Genomic DNA, 13085 nt, shown 5'->3' on the forward strand with positions numbered 1-13085 from the left:
TTCACCGTGTTGGCCAGGATGGTCTCGATCTCTTGACCTTGTGATGTGCCTGCCTCGGCCTCCTGAAGTGCTGGGATTACAGGTGTGAGCCACCACACCCAGCCTCTTTTTTATTTCTTTTGAGACAGGGTCTTGCTCTGTCACCCAGGCTGGAGTGTAGTAGTGTGATCAGGACTCACTACAGCCCCAACCTCCTGGGCTCAGGTGATCCTCCCACCTCAGCCTCCTAAGTAGCTGGGACTACAGGTGTGCACTGCCATGTCCAGCTAGTTTTTGTATTTTTAGTAGAGATGGGGTTTCGCCCTGTTGTCCACGCTGGTCTTGAACTCCTGAGCGCAAGCAATCCACCGGCCTTGGCTTCCCAAAGTGATGGAATTACAGGCATGACCCACTGTGCCCAGCCTTTAATTTGTTTTATATTCTTTATATAACAGTCCCTTTATCTGTGGTTTTGCTTTCTGCTGTTTTAGTTACTGACTTGTGGTCTGAAAATATTAAATGGAAAATTCCAGAAATAAAGATTTCATGTTTTAAATTGTACCCATTTTGAGTAGTGTGATGAAATCTTGTGCTGTCCAGCACTGTCCTCCTCTGTCCCTTTGGGGACATGAATCATCCCTTTGTCCAGTATATCCATGCTATAGATACTCCCTGTCACTTAGTAGTCATTTTAGTTATTAGATAAAAAATCTGTGTGTGTAGGGTGTCTGGTACTATCCCAGATTTCCGGCAGCTACTGGGGGTCTTGGAACGTATCCTGCATAGATAAGGGGGGGACTACTGCATATGGATTGGCTCTCTCACATAATTTAAAAGGTTGAATTGTTACTTTCAGTGTATATAAATTCATACTTTATTGCTGCATTAGTTTTTTTTTTTTTTTTTTTTTTTTTTTTTTTTTTTTTTTTTGAGACGGAGTCTCGCTCTGCCGCCCAGGCTGGAGTGCAGTGGCCAGATCTCGGCTCACTGCAAGCTCCACATCCCGCGTTCATGCCATTCTCCTGCCTCAGCCTCCCGAGTATCTGGGACTACAGGCGCCCGCCACCTCGCCCGGCTAGTTTTTTGTATTTTTTAGTAGAGACGGGGTTTCACCGTGTCAGCCAGGATGGTCTCGATCTCCTGACCTCATGATCCGCCCGTCTCGGCCTCCCAAAGTGCTGGGATTACAGGCTTGAGCCACCGCGCCCGGCCGCTGCATTAGTTTTTCCAGTAGTATAAATTGGTTCTTTTGGTAAGGATATAATTAGTTAAGACTCAACTTTTGGTCTTTTCATACAATAAGCTGCATTATATATAATGAATTGTGAATGTTACCTGTATATTGTTGATATGCTCATTGTCAAATCTAAAATCTGAGTTCCTTGGCAGATATGTAGACTTGTGATAGGCATTTGGCATTTTATGTTTTGGGCAGTGTAACTTTAAATCTACATAAACTTCTCTGCCTTTTGCCTCTGCTGTGTTCATAGATTCCAGGAGGCCTTCGTGTATGGACCTCAAGCGTTGGAGGTAGCAGACTTTTCAGCAGAAGGTAAAGCAGAGTATTGCCTTCTGGTGTCATTGTGTGTGTGTGCTGGGGTGGGTATGTGACAGGTGAGAGCTTTTCATAAGTGTAGTCACTAAGTAATTTATAATGATGCATTATATGATTCACTTTCATAAAATTTAAAACCAAGGTAATACCTGTACAGTTTTATTCGGTATTACTAAAATTCATAAAAAAATAGTAAAATTTAGATAGAACTAAAGACTCTAAATTTCACTTCTTTGCCATTAAGAAATAGGAGTGAGTAGGAAAACAGCATTAATATAATGTATGCTATATACCGTATAATTTTCTCAGACCTAGCTTTACTCTGGTTTCTTCTTGGGAGCTTGTCCAAGTCATTATTCATATGCTGCTCCTTTTACTGAAAAATTGCTTCACAATAGAGGGGCAGCCTAATCCATGACTCATGACTGGAAGATACGCATTCTTGCTATAGGTCCCATGTGCCAGAAATGTTAGTTTCCAATATGCTAGTTACCTGTCTCTTGATAACATTTTTTTTTTTTTTTTTTTTTTTTTTTTTTGAGACAGAGTCTCCCTCTGTTGCCAGGCTGGAGTGCAGTGGTACGATCTCGGCTCACTGCAACCTCCACCTTCCAGGTTCAAGTGATTCTCCTGCCTCAGCCTCCCAAGTAGCTGGAACTACAGACATGCACCATCACGCCAAGCTAATTTTTGTATTTTTAGTAGAGATGGGGTTTCACCATATTGGCCAGAATGGTCTCGATCTCTTGACCTCGGGATCTGCCCGCAGTTAGTTCTCATCCCACACACTTGTAAAATATGTTTTTATAGAGACCTTTTTTTCTTTTTTTTAAAGAGACGGGGTTTCCCCATGTTGCCCAGGCTGGTCTTGAGCCCCTGGGCTCAAGCAATCTGCCCGCCTTAGCCTCCCAAATTGCTAAGATTATAGGCATCTGCCACCACGCCCTGCTATGGAGACCTTCTTAATGAGTCTCTTTTTTTTTTTTTTTTGAGAGGAGGGGACAGAGACTCACTGTTTTCCAGCCTGAAGTGCAGTGGTGCCATCACAACTCATTGTGGCTTTGACCTCCCAGGCCCAAGCAATCCTTCCATTTCAGCCTCCCAAGTAGCTGGGACCACAGGCTCATGCCGCCACACCTGACTAATTTTTAAGTTATTTGTAGAGACAGGGTCTTGCTTTATTGCTCAGGCTGGTCTGGAACCTGTGGCCTCAAACAGCCCTCTTGCCTTGGCCTCCCAAAATGTTGGGATTACAAGTATGAGCCACTGCCTGGTGGAGTCACTTTTTGTGATATGACTAGAGATCAGAAATTCTGACATACGTACTTTACCTGGGTAATGCTTCTTTAAAAAAAAACAAAACAACATTTTGTCATTTATGTGCCAGATATCATAGATGTTACTTTCTGCTTTCTGTAAATTTAACCATTTATGAACTTTCTTCACGTGATACTTGAATAGAAGGGTTTTTTTTTTTTTTTTTTGAAAGAGTTCTATAGCAGCTAACAGTGTACTCTTAGACATAAAGTTAGTAATGTGGCTAGTTTTTAGATAGATTGTGAATGGGAATCAGAGGAATGGGCTTCTTATGGGCTTCTGGCAATTATAGTTGTTTAGATATCAAGTAAGTATGATATGGTTTGGCTCTGTGTCCCCACCCATATCTCCTCATCTTGAATTGTACTCCCATAATTCCCACGTGTTGTGGGAGGGACTTGATGGGAGATAATTTGAATCATGGGGGCGGTTTCCCCCCCTGCTGCTCTCATAGTAGTGAATAAGTCTCATGAGATCTGATGGTTTTATCAGGGGTTTCCACTTTTGGATCCTGCTCATTTTCTCTTGCTGCCACCATGTAAGAAGTGCCTTTTGCCTTCTGCTGTAATACTGAGGCCTCCCCAGCCATGTGGAACTTCCAGTAAGTCCAATTAAACCTTTTTTTCTTCCGAGTCTCAGGTATGTCTTTATCAACAGCATGAAAACAGACTGATACAATTGGTAACAGTAGAGTGGGCACTGCTTAAAAGATACCTGAAAATATGGAAGTGACTTTGGCAGAGGTTGGAACAGTATGAAGGGCTCAGAAGAAGACAGGAAAATGTGGGAAAGTTTGGAACTTCCTAGAGACTTGTTGAGTGGCTTTGCCCAAAATGCTGATAGCGATATGGACAAGGTCCAGGCTGAGGTGGTCTCAAATGGAGATGAGGAACTTGTTGGGAACTGGAGCAAAGGTGACTCTTGTTATGTTTTAGCAAAGAGACTGGTGGCGTTTTGCCCCTGCCCTAGAGATTTGTGGAACTTTGAACTTGAGAAAGATGATTTAGGGTATCTGACAGAAGAAATTTCTAAGCAGCAAAGCATTCGAGAGGTGACTTGGATGTTGTTAAAGGCATTCAGTTTTACAAGGGAAGCAGAGCATAAAAGGTTGGAAAATTTGCAGCCTGACAATGTTATAGAAAAGAAAAACCCAGAAAATGGGAACCAGCTGTAGAAATTTGCATAAGTAACAGGAGCATAATGTTACTTCCCAAGACAATGGGGAACATGTCTCCAGCGCATGTCAGATGTCTTCAAGGCAGCCTCTTCCATCACAGGCCTGGAGGCCTAGGAGAAGATGGTTTCGTGGGCTGGGCCAAGGGTCCCTGTGCTGTTTGAAGTCTAGAGACTTGGTGCCCTGCATCCCAGCCACTCCAGCTGTGACTAAAAGTGGCCAAGGTACAGTTCAGGCTGTTGCTTCAGAGGGTGGAAGCCCCAAGCCTTGGCAGGTTCCACATGGTGTTGAGCCTGTGGGTGCACAGAAGTCAAGAATTGAGGTTTGGGAACCTCTGCCTAGATTTCAGAAGATGTATGGAAATGCTGGATGCTCAGGCAAAAGTTTGCTGCAGGGGCGAGGCCCTCATGGAGAACCTCTGCTAGGGCAGTGCAGAAGGGAAATGTGGGGTTGGAACCCCCACACAGAGCCTCTAGTGGCGCACTGGCTAGTGGAGCTGTGAGAAGACCTCCAGACTCCAGAATGGTAGATCCACTGACAACTTGCACCATGTACCTGGAAAAACTGGAGACACTCAACACTAACCCGTGAAAGTAGCCAGGAGGGGGGCTATACCCTGCAAAGCCACAGGGTTGGAGCTGCCCAAGACCATGGGGACCCACCTCTCACATCAGTGTGACCTGGATGTGAGACTTGGAGTCAAAGGAGATCATTTTGGAGCTTTAAAATTTGACTGCTCCGCTGGATTTTGGATTTGCATGGGCCTGTAACCCCTTTGTTTTGGCCAATGTCTCCCCTTTGGAATGGCCTGTAGTTATGCAATTCCTGTATCCCATTGTATCTAGGAAGTGACTAGTTTGCTTTTGATTTTACAGGCCCATAGGTGGAAGGGACTTACCTTGTCTTGGATGAGACTTTGGACTGTGGACTTTTGGGTTAATGCTGAAATGAGTTAAGACTTTGGGGGACTGTTGGGAAGGCATGATTCGTTTTGAAATGTAAGGACATGAGATTTGGAGGGGCCAGGAGTGGAATGATATGGTTTGGCTCTGTGTCCCCACCCAAATCTCATCTTGAATTCTATACCCATAGTTCCCACATGTTGTGAGATGGAGCCAGTAGGAGATAATTTGAATCATGGGAGCAGTTTCCCTCATACTATTCTTGTGGTAGTGCATAAATCTCATGAGATCTGGTGGTTTTATCAGGGGTTTCTGCTTTTGCATCCTTCTCATTTTCTCTTGTCGCTGCCATGTATGATGTGCCTTTCACCCCCTGCTATGATTCTGAGGTCTCCCCAGCCATTTGGAACTGTAAGTCCAATTAAACCCCTTTTTTCTTCCCAATCTTGGGTATGTCTTTATCAGCAGCATAAAAGCAGACTAATACAAAGTAGCTGCATATTATACCTTCTCTTTAGGCTATACACCTTATGTGAAGTTGGATAGTATGTATTTACGAAATCTCTACTGCGTGCCCAACACAGGATCACACCATTTTACAATGAACCAAGTTTCGCTATTCTTTCACTTCCTCCTATTCAGAGAAGCTATTTTTCTTAACTAGAAGAGATAGGTGAATTTCAGGCTGTTTATTGAGGTAAGCTACAATTTTACTTCCCAAACCCTTTTGGCTTTATTTTACTTTTTTCAGTGACTATTTTGAGGATATTTTCTCTTTATCAATAATAGACTGGAAGCAATTTAAAGCCTTTCATACATTTGCAGGCTAGTTGGCTATTTTCATCACTGTTGAATTATGCATTCTTATATTTGTTTTGCTAATCTGACTGTGGTGTATTTTGTTACCAGTTGAGAATTATTTCTCCCAGTCAGTGGCTTGTCTTTTTGCCTTCTTGAAAATATCTTTCACAAAGCAAAAGTTTCAGTTTTACGCAAGTCCAACTTCCCAAATTTAAAAAATGTTTTTAATTGATGTATAATGATTGTACATATTTATGGGGTACATGTGATACTCCAGTACATGTATACAATGTGTAATGATCAAATCAGGATAATTAGCATATTCATCTCCTCAAACATTTATCATTTATTTGTGTTGGGAGCATTCAAAAGTCTCTCTTCTTGGCCGGGTGCGGTGGCTCACGCCAGTAATACCAGCACTTTGGGAGGCTGAGGAGGGCGGATCATCTGAGGTCAGGAGTTCGAGATCAGCCTGGCCAACTTGGTGAAACCCCATCTCTACTAAAAATACAAAAAATTAGCCAGGCATGGTGACATATGCCTGTCACCCAGGCTGGAGTGCAGTGGTGCAATCTCAGCTCACTGCAACCTCCACCTTCTGGTTCAAGTGATTCTCTTGTCTCAGCCTCCTGAGTAACTGGGACTAGAGATGTGCACCACCATGCCTGGCTTGTTTTTGTATTTTTAGTAGAGACAAGGTTTCACCATGTTGGCCAGGCTGATTTTGAACTCCTGACCTCGGTGATCTGCCCACCTTGGCCTCCCAAAGTGCTGTGATTACCGGCGCTAGCCACCATGCCTGGCCTTATTTGTTTGTTTTCTTAGAGACAGGGTCTCACTATATTGCCCAGGCTGGTCTGGAACTCCTGGGCTCAAGCAGTCTTCTTGCCTCAGCCTTCCAAAGTGCTGGGATTACAGGCATGAGCCATTGCACTCAGCTAGGATCAACTTTTTGTACTCCTAAACATAAGTGAAAATGTGGTATTTGTCTTTCTATACATTGCATATTTTACTTAAAATAATGCCCTGCAGGGTCAATGATGTTGCAAATGACAGGATTTCTTTTCTCTTTCTTTCTTTTTTTTTTTGAGACAGAGTCTCGCTCTGTTGCCCAAGGTGGAGTGCAGTGGTGTGATCTGGGCTCACTGGAACCTCTGCCTCCTGGTTTCAAAGGATTCTCCTGCCTCCGTGTCCTGAGTAGCTTGAATTACAGCGGCCCGCCACCACACCCAGATAATTTCTTTTGTATTTTTAGTAGAGATTGGGTTTCACCCAATTGGCCAGGGTGGTCCTGTACCCCTGGTGTCAAGTGATCCACCTGCCTGGGGCTCCCAAAGTACTGGCATTACAGGTTTGAGTCAGCATGCCTGGCCTGCAAATGACAGTATTTCATTCATTTGTAGCTGAATAATTTTCCATTATATACATATATGCCACATTTTCTTTATCCATTCATCTCTTGAAGGATGTTTAGGTTGATTCCTTATCTTCAGTATTGTGAATAGTGCTGCAGTAAACATAGGAGTGCAGCTATCTCTTTGACATACTGATTCTCTTTACTTTGGATGTATAACAAGTAGTGGGATTGCTGGATCATATGGTATTTCTATTTTTAGTTTTTTGAGGAATGTTCATACTGTTTTCCATAATGGCTGTACTAATTTACATTCTCACCAACTGTGTATAAGAGTTCCCTTTTCTCTGCATCCTTGCCAACATTTGTTATTTTCTCTTTTTGATAATAGCCATTTTAAACTGGTGTGAGATGATATATATCATTGGGGTTTTGCATTTCTCTGATAATGAGTGATGTTGAACATTTTTCATATACCTGTTGGTCATTTGTATATCTTTCCTTGAGAAATGTCTATTCAGATCATTTATTTATTTTTTAATTGGATTTGGGTGTTAAATTGTTCAATTCTCCCCTTCCCTTTCCTCCTCTCCCTTCCCCTCCCCTCCTCGTCTTTTTTTTTTTTTTTTTTTTTCCTTCTTTTTTTTTTCTGAGACGGAATCTTGCTCTGTCACCAGGCTGGAGTGGAGTGGTGCGATCTGGGCTCACTGCAGCCTCCGCCTCCCAGGTTCACGCCATTCTCCTGTCTCAGCCTCCCGAGTAGCTGGGACTACAGGCACGTGCCACCATGCCCAGCTAAGTTTTTGTATGTTTAGTAGAGACAGGGTTTCACCGTGTTGTTGGGCAGGATGGTCTCAGTCTCCTGACCTCATGATCCACCCGCCTTGGCCTCCCAACGTGCTGGAATTACTGGTATGAGCCACCGCGTCTGACCTCTCCTCTTCTTTTTGTTGATATGGAGTCTTACTCTGTCACCCAGGCTGGAGTGCAGTGGCATGATCATAGCTAATTGCAGCCTCAACCTCCAGGGCTCAAGTGATCCTTCTTCCTAAAATGTCAAAATTTTAAAATTTTTTTGTAGAGACATGGTCCTGCTAGGTTGCCTAGGCTGGTCTCAAACTCCTAGATTCAAGCAATTCTCCAACCTCAGCCTTCCAAAATGTTGAGATTATAGGTGTGAGCCACGGTGCCTGGCTCTTTTTATTTTCTTTAAAGTGTCTTTCACAGAGCCTAAGTGTTTCATTTTAGTCAAGTCTCACTTCTCAAATTAAAAAAAATATGAATTGTGTTTTAGTATTGTATTTAAAAGGCACTGTAAACCCAAGGTCATCTAGGTTTTCTTCTATTTTATTCCCTAAAATATTTAATTAATTAATTAATTAATTAATGCATGCAACGGAGTCTTGCTCTGTCGCTCAGTCTGGAGTACGGTGGCACAATCTAGGCTCACTGCAACCACTGACTCCTGAGTTCAAGCAATTCTCCTCCCTCAGCCTCCCGAGTAGCTGGGATTATAGGTGCCCGCCACCATGCCCAGCAAATTTTTGTATTTTTAGTAGAGATGAGGTTTTGCCATGTCGGCCAGGGTGGTCTTGAACTTCTGACCTCAGGTGATCCACCCGCCTCAGCCTCCCAAAGTACTGGTATTGGAGGCGTGAATGAGCCACCGCACCTGGCCTTCTCTAAAAATTTTATAGTTTTCCATTTTATATTAAGTCAGCAGTCCATTTCGACTTACTTTTTTTGCAGGGTGTAAGGTCTGTGTCTAGATTCTTTTTTTTTTTTTTTTTTTTTTTAGCATATACGCATCCAGTTGTTCTAGCACTGTGTGTTGAAACACCTTCTTTCTCCATTGTTGCTCTTTGTTCCTTTGTCAACAAACATGTGAGTCTATTTGTGTGAGTCTATTTCTGAGCTCTCTATTCTGTTCCATTGATTGATTTGTGTTTTCTGTCACCAGTATCACACTGTCCTGATTACTGTGGCTTTATAATAACTTGGAAGTTGGGTAGTATCAGTCTTCCAACTTTGTTCTTCTCCTTCAATATTGCATTGGTATTCTGGGTCTTTTGTCTTTCCGCATGAGCTTTAGAATCTGTTTGTCAATGTCCACAAAGCCATTGGCTGGGATTTTGTTTGGGATTATGTTGTATCTATAGATTAAGTTAGAAAGAATTGAGCTGTTGACAATATTGAGTCTTCTTAGACTTATATATGGAATATCTCTCCACTTACTTAGATCTTCTTTGATTTATTTTATCACAGTTTTATAGTTTAAGTTTTCCTCATATATATCTTATACTTTTGTTAGATTTGTACCTAATATTTCTTTTTTGGGTTGCTAATGTGAATGGTATTGTATTTGTAATTTCCATCTCCAATTTTTTATTGCTGGTGTATAATAAAACAATTGACGTTTTATATTAATCTTGTACCTTGCAATCTTGCTATAATTGTTTATTAGTTCCAGGAGTTTTTTTTTTGTTGATTCTTTGGGATTTTCTTCACAGACAATTATGTCATCTGTGAACAAAGTTTTATTTTTTCCTTTCTAATCTGTATACCTCTTATTTCCTTTTCTTGTCTTATATTAGCTAACACTTGCAGTCTATGTTGATTAAGAGCGGTGAGAGCAGGCTGGTCATGGCGGCTTATGGCTGTAATCCCAGCACTTTGGGAGGCTGAGGTGGGCGGATCACCTGAAGTTGGGAGTTTGAGACCAGCCTGACCAACAAGGAGAAAGCCCTTCTCTACTAAAAATACAAAATTAGTTGGGTGCAGTGGCTTATGCCTGTAATCCCAGCTACTTGGGAGGCTGAGGCAGGAGAATCGCTTGAATTCTGGAGGTGGAGGTAGCAGTGAGCTGAGATTGCGCCGTTGCACTCCAGCCTGGGCAACAAGAGTGAAACTCCATCTCAAAAAGAAAATAAAAGTGGTGAGAGCAGACATCTTTGCTCTGTTCCTGATTTTAGGGGGAACCATTTAATTTCTCTCCATGAGTTATAATAATCTCAATAGATTATCCTATTTGGTAGTATAAAAAATGTCAGGTACTGCTTATATCAGATCGTAGGAGGACTCTATGCTCCTCCCCTGCATTCCTTCACTTTGCCTTAACTTTTATGAGAAAGATGGGATTAAATGGATGGTCATAAAAGTATTTTAAATGATGGGATTCAGGCAGTTTTAATATATAATACCTTCTATTTTCTTTAGTTTCTCTACTCTGAACTTCTGGAGGGCAAAGACTATACCTCAGCATATTGTTGCAAGCCTTGTAGTGCCCAATATGTACCACAGTGCACATAACTATTTGTTGAATGTAAAATCTAATTCTAGACTCTTACTGTAAACCTCTATCTTATTTGAAAAGGCAGATAGCCAGTGAAGTCAGTCATCTAATCAGTTAATCAATTCATCAAATATTTGATTGTTAGCTCCAAGGTATTACATTGGCTAAAACGATACACATGATAATGATACATCCTCTCTGGAAACTTATTATTCATATAAGAAATGTTAATTTCAAGTGCTGTGTTCCATTTTTACTGATATGTATTTGCTAGAAACTCATACTCCTGTATCTCTTCCTAAGTATTCTAATTGAAATGTCTATGTGTGAACTTCTTCCATAGTCCCTAAAAGGTTTACAATTTTGTTGGAGGAATTGACATTTAATGAGCCTATAATAGGTGCTAGACACTGTGCTAGGTACTTTATGTATTCTCCTTTATCTCATTTATCTTCAAAGCTGTTGAATAAGGTAAATATTCTTAATTTACAGATGTAAAAACTGATAATATGAGGGTATAAGTAACCTATTCACTGTGTGACTTCGTGGGATAGGTATATGAGGTATATGAGTCCATAGCCCAAGTTATTTATATCACACACTATGGAAAAGCTACCATACGAAGTGGTATATGATGAATGCTACTTGTATAGTGCATACACATGCTTGGTGAATGCAGAGAAGAGAGCTTTGATCTCAGGCTAGGGTGTTCACAAAATTTCTGGAAAGCTTAGTCTTGTCTGATGAGAAGAATAGGAGGAAAGGGAGATCAGGGAGATCAATCAGTGAAAAGAAGACTGAGGGCCAAAAACAGTGAATATTTTGTGATTGACAATATTCAAATTTCTACTATAGCAATAAAATACACTAGAACAAATTTTGTCTTTTATTTTAAATAAGGACCCTTCTCCATTTTTCTCTTAAACAAAATAATTTTTCCCTAATTTGCTTATGGGGTATTGGGTATTGCTGAGACCACCTTGGTCGGGGACACCCTAACCCAGTGGCGCTAGAGGAATTAAAGACACACACACAGAAATACAGAGGTGTGAAGTGGGAAATCAGGGGTCTCACAGCCTTCAGAGCTGAGAGCCCCGAACAGAGATTTACCTACGTGTTTATTAACAGCAAGCCAGTCATTAGCATTGTTTCTACAGATATTAAATAAACTAAAAGTATCCTTTATGAGAAACGAAGGGATGGGCCGAATTAAATAAATAGGTTGGGTTAGTTAACTGCAGCAGGGGCATGTCCTTAAGGCACAGATCGCTCATGCTATTGTTTGTAGCTTAAGAATGCCTTTAAGCAGTTTTCTGCCCTGAGCGGGCCAGGTGTTCCTTGCCCTCATTCGGGTAAACCCACCACCTTGCAGCGTGGGCGTTATGGGCGTCATGAACATGTCATAGTGCTGCAGAGATTTTGTTTATGGCCAGTTTTGGGGTCAGTTTATGGCCAGATTTTGGGGGGCTTGTTCCCAACATGTCCCCTTTCTTTGATTAGCAAATCAATAAAAGCAAAGGCAGCTTTGTCATGGTGAGCTACTTCTTGCAGCACCGTGTGCAGCACCTCTTCCTGTTCTGCAGTGCAATCTTCTTAAACAAGCGTGTTCTTTTTTTTCTGGCCAGGTTCAGTTTTGTTTACAAGTAGGTTTTTGAGGGCAGTATGCCTCAATTATAGGAGCAAATTTATTATGGTAAATACTGAGATCAGAAAGCATGTGTAACTGCGTCATGGAGTGATTACATCCAGGCATTATTGCCAGCCAAGACTGATAAATATGCCCAATAAGTATAATTGTTCTCTGTGTCAGCCTTTGTTGAAGGAATACTCACAGCAATGGTGATCACTGCTATCATAGCTACCATTAAATTACTTGTTGTGATTGGTAGTCCCGCTTTCCTCAGGTTTTCTTCTGCCATCTGTGACAGCTTCTTGATCTTTCCCCAGGTGGGTGGCTGTGTTCAACGGGTGTTGCTTGTGACAGTTGGAGTCCTCTTCAGTGTCAGTCTCAACATGGCTGCAAGTGGGGATCCTTGGAATCCTCCCGGAATCTCTTACTTGGCATCTGGCTCATTGCAAGGTTTCAGGTGTCTTGATGGTATCCAAATCGACTGTTGATTTTGGCCTGGAGAAACACAAGCATAACCTCTACCCCAAGTTATTATTTTACCTAGTTCCCAACTTTTTGTTATTGAATCTCTCCACCAAACCAATTGTTCTGCTTCTGTCTTTGCAGCTGGTTTCTGTAGATGCTGTTCAGCTGCTGATAACATCTGGCCTTTGGGCAGGCTCAAAAAATTTAAAGTTAATAATGCTAGATTCAGTTGTATCTGGGGTATTCAGTATTCTCTCTCTCCCCCTTTCTGCTTTTGCAACTGCTGTTTTAGGGAGAGATTCATTCTTTCCACTATGGCTTGTCCTTGAGAATTGTATGGGATACCAGTAATGTGTTTAATATTCCACATAGAGAAAAATGTAGCTAGAGCTTGGCTAGCGTAGCCTGGGGCATTATATGTTTTAATAGAAGCTGGAATGCCCATCACCGCAAAACACTGCAAAAGGTGACGTTTAACACAGGCGGAAGACTCTCCTGAGTGGCATGTAGCCCAGACAAAGTGAGAGAACGTGTCCACACACACATGTACGTAAGCTAGTCTCCCAAACGGGGGAATATGTGTGATACCCGTTTGCCAAAGAGAGTTAGGTTCCAA

General features: G+C 41.8%; 2 protein-coding genes across 14 annotated transcripts in view; one reads left to right on the plus strand and one right to left on the minus strand.

Moving 5' to 3' along the window:
• GTF3C6 (general transcription factor IIIC subunit 6) overlaps window positions 1–13085 on the minus strand; it is a 1097326-nt gene that overhangs the window by 208480 nt on the left and 875761 nt on the right. The gene's annotated exons all lie outside the window — the stretch shown is intronic.
• The window catches only part of CDK19 (cyclin dependent kinase 19), a 217127-nt gene that overhangs the window by 36385 nt on the left and 167657 nt on the right, over window positions 1–13085 (plus strand). For 10 of the 13 annotated variants that reach the window (XM_050789070.1, XM_050789079.1, XM_050789076.1 and 7 more), the window contains exon 2: window positions 1470–1531. The exons of 2 other annotated variants lie outside the window; for them this stretch is intronic. The gene's annotated coding sequence lies outside the window, so the exon portion shown is untranslated. Of the gene's footprint in view, window positions 1–1469; window positions 1532–3343; window positions 3453–13085 lie in introns of all 13 variants that reach the window. One more of the 13 variants, XM_050789075.1, reaches the window with a different exon arrangement.

The sequence above is a fragment of the Macaca thibetana genome, chromosome 4 (genome assembly GCF_024542745.1).
Source record: "Macaca thibetana thibetana isolate TM-01 chromosome 4, ASM2454274v1, whole genome shotgun sequence".
NCBI lineage: Eukaryota > Metazoa > Chordata > Mammalia > Primates > Cercopithecidae > Macaca > Macaca thibetana.